The sequence below is a fragment of the Telopea speciosissima genome, chromosome 4 (assembly GCF_018873765.1).
Source record: "Telopea speciosissima isolate NSW1024214 ecotype Mountain lineage chromosome 4, Tspe_v1, whole genome shotgun sequence".
NCBI classification, from domain to species: domain Eukaryota; kingdom Viridiplantae; phylum Streptophyta; class Magnoliopsida; order Proteales; family Proteaceae; genus Telopea; species Telopea speciosissima.
This window is the reverse complement of record NC_057919.1, coordinates 66880090-66892111: the sequence shown is the minus strand read 5'-3', so window position 1 is coordinate 66892111 and position 12022 is coordinate 66880090. Positions and strand designations below refer to the sequence as shown.

The window sequence follows — 12022 nt, the reverse complement described above, 5'->3', positions numbered from 1 at the left end:
GTATCTGTTTCTTTTCTGGCTAAGAAATAGAAAATATTTTGGGTTACCAAACATGTTTTTTTGCCCAGAAATTTGGCCCAGTAACAGAAATACGAAAAGTAATTTCTGGAATAGAAACATGGTCTAGAAACAGAAGTGTTACCATGCAGGCCCTTATTGTTAATCTATTCCAAGAACAGCACTAAAGCAAAGAGACATCATTGTAGAGTCTAAACAAATCAGTTATGTGATCCATATGCCCTACCAAATGTTGGCCGCACCAGTGTGATGTTTGCATTGTTCAACACACTGAATCAACAGAGTAAGAGGAGCTGTGGTGAGTGTACAGAGCAATGGGCTGGTGAGCAATGGAAGCAAGGTTGGAAGCCTGGAACAGTTGCAGTGTCATCTTGGGCATCATTTACAGTTGTCAGTGGCGGTCAGTGACAGTGGCAGTTGGCATTGACAGTTGGACAACTGAGTTTCACTGTGAGCTAACATGGTGAGTTGTGTGGTTGAGCTGGCATTGATGAGGTGGATAGAGCTTAGAGTGGAGGCAGTGTGAATTGGCATGGACATTGAAGGCAACACAGTTGTTCAGAACACTGTTTTTGCACATACAGTGACTATAAGCCTCTTTTTCGACGTCTTTCACTCCACCTTGGTTAAAACTTGAAACTCAAAACTAAAAGGCTTTATGATGTGGATCCGGGGTTCCGAAACCTGATTTGGATTGCTTGTGGGCCCACCCGATCAACAAGTAGCTCAAATCTAATATACCAGGAATTTCAGGAAGCTATTGATAACTAAGAAGCAATGGGACTTGAGAGGATTTACTATTTATTGTCCAAGGACAATCTTGGAAGGGATTGTAAAATATGGACTAACTAGAATAAGTTAGATTTTAGGTTAAGAAGGTAAGTAAGAGAGAAGGTAGAAGTTGGAGGAGGAGGAGGAAGATGGCAAGAGAAGAGAGAAGAGAGAAGAGAATGTTTTGGGTTGTAATCTTTTGTGTTGGAGAGACTTCTCCACACTCTATATTACTTGAATAGAACTAATGGAGTTATTACATCCACCTCCCTAGGGAGGTACAAGGTAAAAAAGACAAACAAGATAAAATACATAATAAGGCAACTAGTTCAAAGTCTAGTTCCCAAACTACCCCTGTTACATATCTACTAACAACTCTAACACTCCCCCTCAAGCTGAAGAATATATATCATGCATTCCTAGCTTGCTTAGAAGAGAACTAAACTGAGGAGAGGCAAGGGCCTTGGTGAGAATGTCTCCCAGCTGGTCACCAGTTTTCACAAAAGGAGTGCAAATGCAGCCAGAGTCGATCTTCTCTTTGATGAAGTGTTTATCAACCTCAATATGCTTAGTTTTGTCATGCTGAACAGGGTTGTGGGCAATACTGATGGCAGCCTTGTTGTCACAAAAGAGTCTCATAGGGCCTTCAGTGTCAAATCCCAGTTCTTGAACAAGTCTTTTCAACCATATGAGTTCACACACTCCATGAGCCATAGCTCTAAATTCTGCCTTTGCACTGGATCTGGCTACAACGTGCTTTTTTTTGCTCCTCCATGTAACCAAATTACCTCCCACAAAGGTACAATAGCCGGAGGTAGATCTCCTGTCTGTAATAGAGCCAGCCCAATCTGCATCAGTGAAACCTTCTACTCTCAAATGATTGTGTCTAGCATACAACATTCCTTTCCCTGGGGAAGACTTCAAATACTTAAGAATGCGATACACGGCATCCAAGTGTCCACTTTTGGGAGCATGCATGAATTAGCTCACCACTTCCACTGCATATGAGATATCTGGGCGTGTCATAGCAAGATAGATGAGCTTCCCAACAAGCCTTTGGTACTTTCCTGCATCAACCAGAGAAGGACCACAATCTTCCCCTAGTTTGTAATTTTGCTCAATAGGAGAATTTGCTGGTTTGCAGCCCAACATCCCTTTCTCTGTCAACAAATCAAGAACAAACTTCCGTTGACATATGTTGATTCATTTCTTAGTCCTTGATACTTCAATTCCTAAGAAGTACTTCAAGGGGCCCAGATCTTTGATCTCAAACTGTTGTGCCAAGTAGCTTGTCAGTGTACCAATCTCAGTTATATCATCTCCTATGACCACAATATCATCCACATAGACAATGAGAGCAGTGATGGTACCATTACCCCGCTTGGTAAAGAGTGTGTGATTAGCTTGGCTTTGGGAATATCCATTCTTTAGAATAGCCTGTCGGAAGCATTCAAACCTATGCTTTTGGTGACTGTTTGAGACCATATCGTGCCTTCTTGAGGAGACACACTTTCCCTTCAGCTGAAGGCATTTTGAAGCCTAGTGGGGGTTGCATGTACACTTCCTCTTCCAAGTCACCATGGAGAAAGGCATTCTTCACATCTAACTGATATAATGACCAATCTTTATTGACAGCCAGTGATAAAAGAACTCTTATAGAGTTATGCTTAGCCACAGGAGTGAATGTCTCCTGATAGTCAATCCCATAGACTTGACTGTACCCCTTGGCAACCAACCTTGCCTTGTATCTCTCCACAGTACCATCAGATTTGTACTTAATTGTATAAACCCATCTGCATCCAACTGGGACACGTCCGTTAGGGAGATCCACCAATTGCCAAGTATCATTCTTCTCAAGAGCCATCATTTCCTCAGACATAGCTTGTCTCCACTTTGGGTCAGGCATAGCATCATTAACATTCCTGGGAATAGAAGCTGTAGAAAGAGCAGTAATAAAGGCAATACTTGTAGGAAAAAGAGCATCATAGGAAACAAACTGGGCTATAGGATTAGTACAAGCTCTTTCCTCCTTTCTAATAGCAATAGGAAGGTCTAAATCACATGGAGGAGAAGGGATGTCACCTGACTGAGAAGGATGGATCTCAGGATGTGGATCTAGATCCAAAGAGGACTCTTGGTAGGTCTTCTTTCCTTCATTATGCAAGCCTTCACCTCTCTTGTAGGTAATATGGTAATCCTTCTCCTTATCAGTACCACTGTCAACAATTAAATCTGTACCACCGTCAACAACTAAATCTGTATTCACATTCACATCCGCAGCCCTGTGCTTTCCAATGTCAAGTGTAAAGGGAGAGATGGGTAGAGGATAAAGGAAATCAGCAGCCTGTTCACTTCCACAATTCTCCCCCTGAAGATGATGCTGAGAAGGGGCAAAGAAAGGAACAGATTCAAGGAAGGTGACATCTTTGGAAATAAGACACCGACGAGAAGAAGGATGATAACACTTGTAACCCTTGGTAGTAGAAGAGTACCCAAAGAAGAGACACTTGAGGGCTTTGGGATCAAGTTTAGTACGTGCAGATTTGTTTACATGCACATAAGAAACACACCCAAAGACTTTAGGAGGGAGAGAGAAAGTAGAAGCCTTGGAAGATAAGATGTCCAAGGGAGATTTGAAAGCAAGAAGTTTGGTAGGCATGCGATTGATGAGAAACGAGGCAGTGAGAAGAGCAGCAGACCAAAAGGTCTTGGGGACATGCATGCCAAACAAGAGATTACGGGTGACCTCCAATAAATGGCGATTCTTCCTCTCAGCAACCCTATTTTGTTGAGGTGTGTCAACACACGCTAGCTGATGGAGAATGCCATTGTCAGTAAAGAAGGTTTGGAGGTCACCAAACATGTATTCCCCCCCTTTATCAGATCGAATAATTTTGATCCAAGTATCAAACTGAGTAAGAATCATCTGATAAAAGGTTTTAAATGCATCATAAACATCACTTTTATGTTTCATAAGAACAGTCCAAGTAGCACGAGAAAAATCATCAACAAAGGACACAAAGTAACAATAGCCAAATTAAGAGGTAGTAGGGGAAGGTCCCCAAACATCAGTATGCACAATATGAAAAGGAGCAGCAGTTCTATTACCATGATATGGGTAAGACAAACGACAATGTTTGGTAAACATACATGGTTCACATTGAAAAACATGAGAAGAAGCAATAGAAGAAAATAAGTGAGGCAATTGTTTCCTCATTACAACAAAAGATGGATGGCCAAGACGACGATGCCATAACATAACAGACTCCACAGAACTACTATCATTACGTTCACACACATAGGACTGAGCTGTGGGCAAAAAAGGCTCAAAAAGGTAAAGGCCTTGCTCCTCACGTCCACTACCAATAATCCTCTTCGTCACCAAATCCTGAAAAAGACAATGAGAAGGAAAAAAAGTGACACAACAGTTTAAAGATTTTGTCAAATGACTCACAGAGAGAAGATTAAGGGTAAGGTTAGGAACATGAAGGACAGATGTAAGAGAAATAGATGAGGTAACAGGGATACTGCCTTTACCAGAGATGGAGGAAAGGGAGCCATCGGCCACCCAAACCTTATCCTTACCGGAGCAAATGCTATAGGAGTCATAATAATGGGACGTACCAGTCATGTGGTCAGTGGCACCAGAGTCAATGACCCAAGACTGGGCTGCAGTAGAAGCTGAGGTGGAAACCTGCAAAGCGGAGGATGATGAAGAGCTAGCTACTGTGGGTGTAGGAGATGTGCTCAGCTGTGACATGACCCTGCAGAACACTGCATCGACCAGAGTAGAGTCATCTTGTGTAGCATCTGTCTCAGTCATAACAGAGTGGGCACCTCGAGCTCCCCCTCGACGGCCACCATGAGCCCCACCTCTTGCACCAGGAGGACGACCATGAAGAGTCCAACATCTATCCTTGGTGTGCCCAGATCTCCCACAATGATCACATTTAAACCTGTCTCTGCCACCTCCACTAGCACCACCTGTCTCCACTGCTCTGTCCTCCCCATAATTAGGCCCCTGGCCTCTACCACCACCACGGGTGTCCCGGAAAGAGGAAGAATTGAGAACTGATCTCTCAAGAGATGATGTTGGAGCTGGTACCATAGCAACACGCCGAGTCTCCTCACTCTGTAAATAGCTGCAAACCTCATCAAGAGATGGAAGAGGAGACCGACCCAAAATCTAGAGCCTGATGGGTTCATAATCAGGGTTCAAGCCACCAAGAAGAGTGAAGACACGCTCCTTTTCAAGAGCACGATACACCTTTGCTTCATCCACTAGGTTGGTCAATTGGAGGTCCCTGTAGTGATCATACTCCTCCAAAAGACTAATATAGGCATTGTAGTACTCAAAAATAGTCTTGTCCCCCTGCTTCATTGCATTAATTTTTTGGTGGAGTTGATAAACCTTGGCGAAGTCACCCACCCTGTCAATTGTCTGGGAGGCACTGTCCCAAATAGCCTTGGCAGTTTCCTTTCGCATAAATCTTCTCCCAATCTCAGGCTTCATGGAGAAGATGAGCCATGTCATGACTGTGGAATTTTCGGTCTCCCATTTCTCATAAGTAGGGGAACTAGGAATTGGAGCAGTAATGGTACCTATAATATACCCAAGTTTTCCTTTGCTCCTAAGGGAAAGCTTCATTGAGTGGGACCAATCCAAATAATTGGTGTTGTCTAATTTCACAATGGAGATCTGTGGGTGTGAGTTCTCAAAGACAAACTGTGAGGCTGCCGGAGTAGGTTGTGATTCTGCCGTGCCAAGCCCAGAGGCATCAGATTCAGCCATATTATGGGGATAAAAAAGACACTTAACCATACACAAGAAACTCCAAACAAAGTGGGGAGTACACACGCAACCCAAATAAGGATTCCAATCACAAGAAGTAAATTCCAGCAGGAAAAAAAAACAGGTAAAATCTGGACAGAACTTCACCCAACACTTTCCAAGGAGCAAAACCCACTCAAACAAGTTCTAAGACCTTAAACAAGGTATCCATAAACACTTCTCAACCAAGGGAGGAGTCCATGGTACTCCAAATGCAAGAAAAAAGGAAGCAGCAGTCACAGGCTGTACCTAGGCAGAAAACAGAGCTCCACGAAAAAGGAGTTGTGCTCACATAGAGCCTTCAAGCAGCAAGAAGGGACACATGGACCTTGACAAGCACCCTTGGGCGATTCTAGTGCTCCATTCCAAGCCTCAAACCCATGCCGAGAGAGAGAGATACAGAAACTTCAAGCTGGAGCTGGCGGTAACTCTAGCAGTGGATAGAGAGGCTTCAAATCATCAAGAGAGCTTCATCTGAGCTCAAACAGCAGTTGCAAATACAAGGATAGGTTATATTAAACCTATTTCATGCTCCTTTCAACAGATTTCTTACATAGGGAGCTTCTCCTTGAAACCCTTTGTTCCCTAGGGTTTCAAAGAGAAGGAAAGAATGGAAGCAAGAAGATGAATTAGACTCTCAAACCCTAAAGCTCTGATACCAAGTTAGATTTTAGGTTAAGAAGGTAAGTAAGAGAGAAGGAAGAAGTTGGAGGAGGAGGAAGAAGATGGCAAGAGAAGAGAGAAGAGAGAAGAGAATGTTTTGGGTTGTAATCTTATGTGTTAGAGAGACTTCTCCACACTCTATATTACTTGAATAGAACTAATGGAGTTATTACATCCACCTCCCTAGGGAGGTACAAGGTAAAAAAGACAAACAAGATAAAATACATAATAAAGCAACTAGTTCAAAGTCTAGTTCCCAAACTACCCCTATTACATATCTACTAACAACTCTAACAGAATAAAGGAATAAGAAGGGGGTGATTTTGGAAACTAAGAAGTAAGGCTTTATAACAAAACCCACAATTTGGGTTTCGGGTTGTCTTCAACCTTCCGCAACAGTCAATGGCGGAAAACCAGCAGGCTTTTGAAGGATAGCATTCATTCAGTGCTGCTCTGTTTGACCTAGGATTTTAAGGGGAGGCAGATGATGGATAGACCTCTGGATTACACACCAACAGAAACCCTATTGACCATCATATTACTGAGATTGCAAGGATTAAGTTGCTGTTGGCGGACAGGCTCATGACCCACCTAGTTGCAGCCTTGCAGGTCTGGTTATCAATGTCAGGCAGGGATTAGGGACTGAAACTCACGGGGTTTGGTCGCCCAGAGGAGAGGATCCTACACTAAGAAGATGGGGAGAAAAGGAGGAAGGAAAGAGGGAGATCAACTCTCTAAATCTGAACGCAGTTATGCTGGAACTTAACAGCATATGGGGAAGTTCATAAACTCAAAAGAAAATATAATGGAAGAAGCAGAAGAAGTAAAGAGAGAAAAAAATAGAGACGCGAGGGATGTTTGATTATTAAGTTTTCGGCCTGGTCTTGTGACGAGTTAAGCCTTGTAAGTGCTCTCAGAAACCTTACGTACTAATACCTGGTACCAACTCTGTCTCTTTAATATAAAGAGATGTTTTGTTTAAACTGGAGAGAGAGAGAGAGGTTCTTGGCTACAACCAACGGACTTAATTTTAATTTTTAAAGAGGTTATAACCTGAGTGTTGCGTAGGTTACAACCTTGTATTTAAAGAAGAAATAAAGACTCCTAATAGTAATTTAAAACTGAAATTAAATCCTAAATCAACTCTTATCTTTAATTAGCCTATTAAAACATAGAAAGGACTCTACCGCTAATAGATAAGGAAAAAAAATCCCCTGCAGTGCAGGCCTGAGAGCTCGACACATGGAAGATGCGACATCCAACGGTGCCGAGCTCGAAAAGAAAGAAAAGAAGAAAAAAAACTGCCCTGCATTGAGCTTGCACCGTTGGATGAAGCTTCTTCCACATGTCAAGCTCTCAGGACCGCACTGCAGAGGATTTTAATCCAATAGATAACCCATTCAAAGTAAAAGATTACAAGAGAAAATCCCAATAATAAATCTAAATAAATAAATAACTAAATATCCTACTGAATCCAAAAACCCAATTCGACCTGGTTCATCTTCATGTGGGTCCCCCAACGGGTTTGGGCCGGTCCAAAGGATTGCTCCTGCATCACTTTAGCTTTATGAGTAAGCTTTACAGTGCCTCAAGAATCAGGTCAATCTAAGTTCGGACGAGGAAGTTATGATCTCGAACGTAGATGTAGCGCATAGTGTCCAAAATTCTGTTTCTGCACATGCAGTGACTTCATGGGATTTTTGAGCTGTCCTACTTGTAAAATAAGTAGAAGCTCAAAACATGAAAATTGAAGATATCTTGACCCCTTTTTCCAATGGCACAGGAATCATGTCAATCCGATATCGGGAAAGGGAGTTATCACTATTTTCTGCAAGTGTGCAGAAGGCGGTCCAACCGGGGGCGGAAATGAGGCTCGGGTTTGGAAAATTAAATTTGGGATTTATGGAGGAAAACAGGTGGAACTCTTTTTTTTTGGGGAGGGGGGGAATTATTTCACTGACACCCCCTGTAAGTGAATTGTATATCATGGACACCCCAAAAATTCCTAAAATATCACAAACACCCCTTATTTTTTTATTTTATGTCGACTTAGTCCACTCCGCTAGGTCTTAGCAGTTAAGTCCTTGTTAACTCTTTAATAATGGTGAAATTACCCTTCCAACAGGGTTAACTCCCCATAATACCCTCAACGGTAAAACCCCAAATATAAACACCATTCTTCCTTTATCTTTTTGCTGGGCTGAAGGTGGAAGAAGCAAGAACAGAGAACTTCTCCACCTGCAATCGATGCCATTTTTTGACCCATTTCCATGCTCTGAAGGCGGAAGAAGGAAGAACACCAAGACCGGTATGTTTTTCCCCTTTTGTCCTGCGGTACTAATCCAGTGTTGCATGGTGTTATCAAAATGTTGGGTTTTTTGTTTTATTAGATAACAGGAGAAACTGTGGGGGAAGTTAATAGACAATGTTCGATTCTTCTCCACCGCTAAATGCCTTCAAATAAGACAAAGAAAATCAGTCCAATTTATCTTCTCTAAATACTATAATAATTATCAGTAGAGTAGCCATTAAAAGAAAAGAGAGAATCTTGAAAAGGAATTGACTTTTCTTTTTTAATCAAAAGTGGGATTGGGTTGGGATTTGCAAATGATTTCTTGCTCATTTCAGAAAATGGAATGAAATAAGAGATCGAAAGAAGAGATCATAGAGAACGAAGCGGATGAAGAGGAACTATCAAAGATGATATTTTATCTTAGAGAATGTTTTGAATCGGCAGAACGAGCAGAAAATTAAGAAGAAATTAAACATTTGGGAGTGAGAAAACTTACCAATTCCAGTTTCCGATCTTGAAGGGATCGGATTTTCTGTAGGTGAAAGAACCAAGTTGTCGAAATTCAATTGAGCGAGATGCGAAGTGGTTTCGACTCTGTAAGTGGAGTCGCTCATCCTAGCGAAGGCGAGAGCAGCGGTGATCTCATGGATGCAGTTGAAGATACCACCGGTGAGTTCTCCAGGCTTTCCCAGGATTACGAGGGGAGAAATCACTCATAAACATGAAAGAACTACATAATAGTAACTGATCTTTGCACACCCAAAAGTCTGTGACGGAGATACGGTTCAAAGCTCGTACAAAAAAATGTTTCTGTCTGTTTCTTCTCTCCTACTACAGGTTTCGGACACGCAAGGATTTTGAGCTTTCTTTACGCTATTGAATGAATGCGAAGTTGCAGAGAATGACGGTATGAAGAGGGAAGAAGAGGGAAGATGGAATGAGAGGTTTTTATTTAAATGACTAAGGGGGTTAAAATGAACATTTCAAACTGTGCTTAACGTCAGGGGGAAGGTTGATATTTTAGGATTTTTTGGGGTGTCCGTGACATACAATTCACTTACAGGGGGTGTCCGTAAAATTTTCCCTTTTTTTTGTTTTTGTTTTTGAGTCTCCCACCTCTAATCCCTAGAAGACCTACCTCTCCCATGCATTGATTACTCCATTGAATGTTCATGGGAGGTTGATGAAGCATTGAGTGCAATAATTAAAAGGGTTGAAGAAGAAAGGAAAGAAAAGAAGAACAAAAATTTGAGAGAACGAACAAGAAGTGAAAGAAGAGGAGGAAGAGGTCAGAGGAGAGCTTCACTGATTGGAGACGTCCAATCGGCAGCACCTCTGGCGGTTACTCAGCGGCTTAGGTAACCCATTTAGCAAATCCCCTTTGTTGTATTGTAATCCACTCTAGGCTAGGTGCGTGATAAACTGCTTAAGTGAATACTTGTAGTGTATTGGGTGGGATTTGTATGTTTTGAGCTTATAATTGGGGCATTCAATACAAACCCATTGTTTCTATATTGTGGACCTGTCAAGTGGGTGCTTGATAGAGAGGGTTGGTGCTCCTTGGTAGTGGGTGCTACCTAAATTGGGGATCAGTACTCCTGGGAGTGGGTGCTTCCAAATTGAACTGTATTGTACATTATACCAGAGGTAGGATTTGGGTTGTAGGCTTGTAGCACAAGCTACCATTTGCACCGTGGATGTAATCACATAAGCCTTGTCTTGTGTGTGCTTTTATGGTTTTGTGGATGTGTTCTGCAGGGTCAATTGAATGATTGTGAATTGAATATTTGGTAGACCTAGCCACATGGTTGTGAGTGCATATGGTTCATAGTTGTCATGGCGTCACCATGGCCATGGCGTCATATCGCTGGATTACTAGGCATATCAACCACCGATATGAGATATGTAAGAATATCGACCGATATGGCCTGCATGGTGTCGCCATGGCGCCGACATGGACGCCATACCACGATATATGGCCATATCGGCCGATATTCTTGTTCAAGGGTATAAAACTTTAGTTTCTAATAATTAATTTTTTTTTTAACCTTTTAAAAGATGCTTTTATCTTAATGTGTATTGGAGGTGTAACTTTTCAAGTTACACCTGCAATACACATTAACATACAAAAAATAAAAAAACAACTAATGATTATACCCTAAATCCCTAATAGAAATCGAAAAGACTTAGATTTAACAGAGAAGAGAGAAGGAGAGGCTCGTTAGAGAGAGAGATGAGACAGATGACTTCTTCAGTTCTTCGAGACTTCGAACCCCTCCAGTCCAGCGACTATCGGCTTCCTTCGTCTGCTCCGGCAAGTTCTCCCAGCTCCGGCGATTCTCCCAGCAGGTAAGTAATTGTTTTTTTTTATTTTTTATTTGGTAGTTCTTCTTATTCTTCTCCTCCCAGTCCTACGGCAAGCAACTCTCTCCTTCTTCTTCTTCTTCTTCTTCTTCTTCTTCAGTTCTCACTCACTCACGCACACACACACACACACACACACACACACAGCGAGAGACAAAAAGAGAGAGAGTCGTCTTCTTCACTTTCGGAGACTCCTCTTCTCTGTTTTTTTTTTTATGCGTAACACAGCCACGGGCCAAGGCCACTCTCAGTCTCTCACAGTCGACGTAGAGAGAGACAGAGAGGGGTTTTTTTTTTCTTTTTTCTTCTACTTGCCTTGCAGAGTTGCAGGCTTGCTCAGTGTCACAGTCACAGAGGGTTTTTTTTTTTTCATTATTCTTCTTCTTGCCTTGCAACCGTTGCAGGCTTGCAGCCTTGCACACACACACGGGTTTTTTCTTTCTTTCTTTCTTCCCTTGCACACAGCCACACAGACACACAGACAGAGGGAGAGAGTCGAGAGACAGAGATGGGGGGAGGGATTTAATAAAGGTAGTAGTTCACCACTCACACACATAGAGAGAGACAGAGAGGGAGAGAGCAATTTTTTTCTGTCGATGCATATGGGCAAGCCGTTACATTCACCTTGCATTTTCTGGACATAAATAGATAAAAGCACATATTCACCAAGTCACCAACAGCAGCAAGCGCATATTCACATCGGCATTTTTTTTTTTTGGTTTAGATGGACTGTTTATTTGGTTTATTCACTGATTTCACTCAATATAAATTTTGTTCTTTTAATTGTTTTTTTGTTTTGTTACTTTTGTAGTCACTTTCATGTTGATTTTTTATGTTATAGGGTATATATTATAGCATACTAAATGACATTAAAAATAGAGAAAATAAAACATAAAAAATGGTCGACATGATCGCCATGGCGGGCGACTTGTCGATATATCGATTAGACACCCCTCCACCGACTTGGACCGCCGTGACGACATGAAAACTGTGATATGGTTGCAAGGTATTTGCATGAATGGGTGTTGTGACGTGGGTACGTGCTTGACAGCTTGTGACACCAACGAGTTAGTTGAGGAAAG

General features: G+C 42.0%; 1 protein-coding gene across 4 annotated transcripts in view; it reads left to right on the top strand.

Moving 5' to 3' along the window:
* LOC122657394 (PH-interacting protein-like) overlaps positions 1 to 12022 on the top strand; it is a 101317-nt gene that overhangs the window by 79459 nt on the left and 9836 nt on the right. The window lies entirely within an intron of this gene.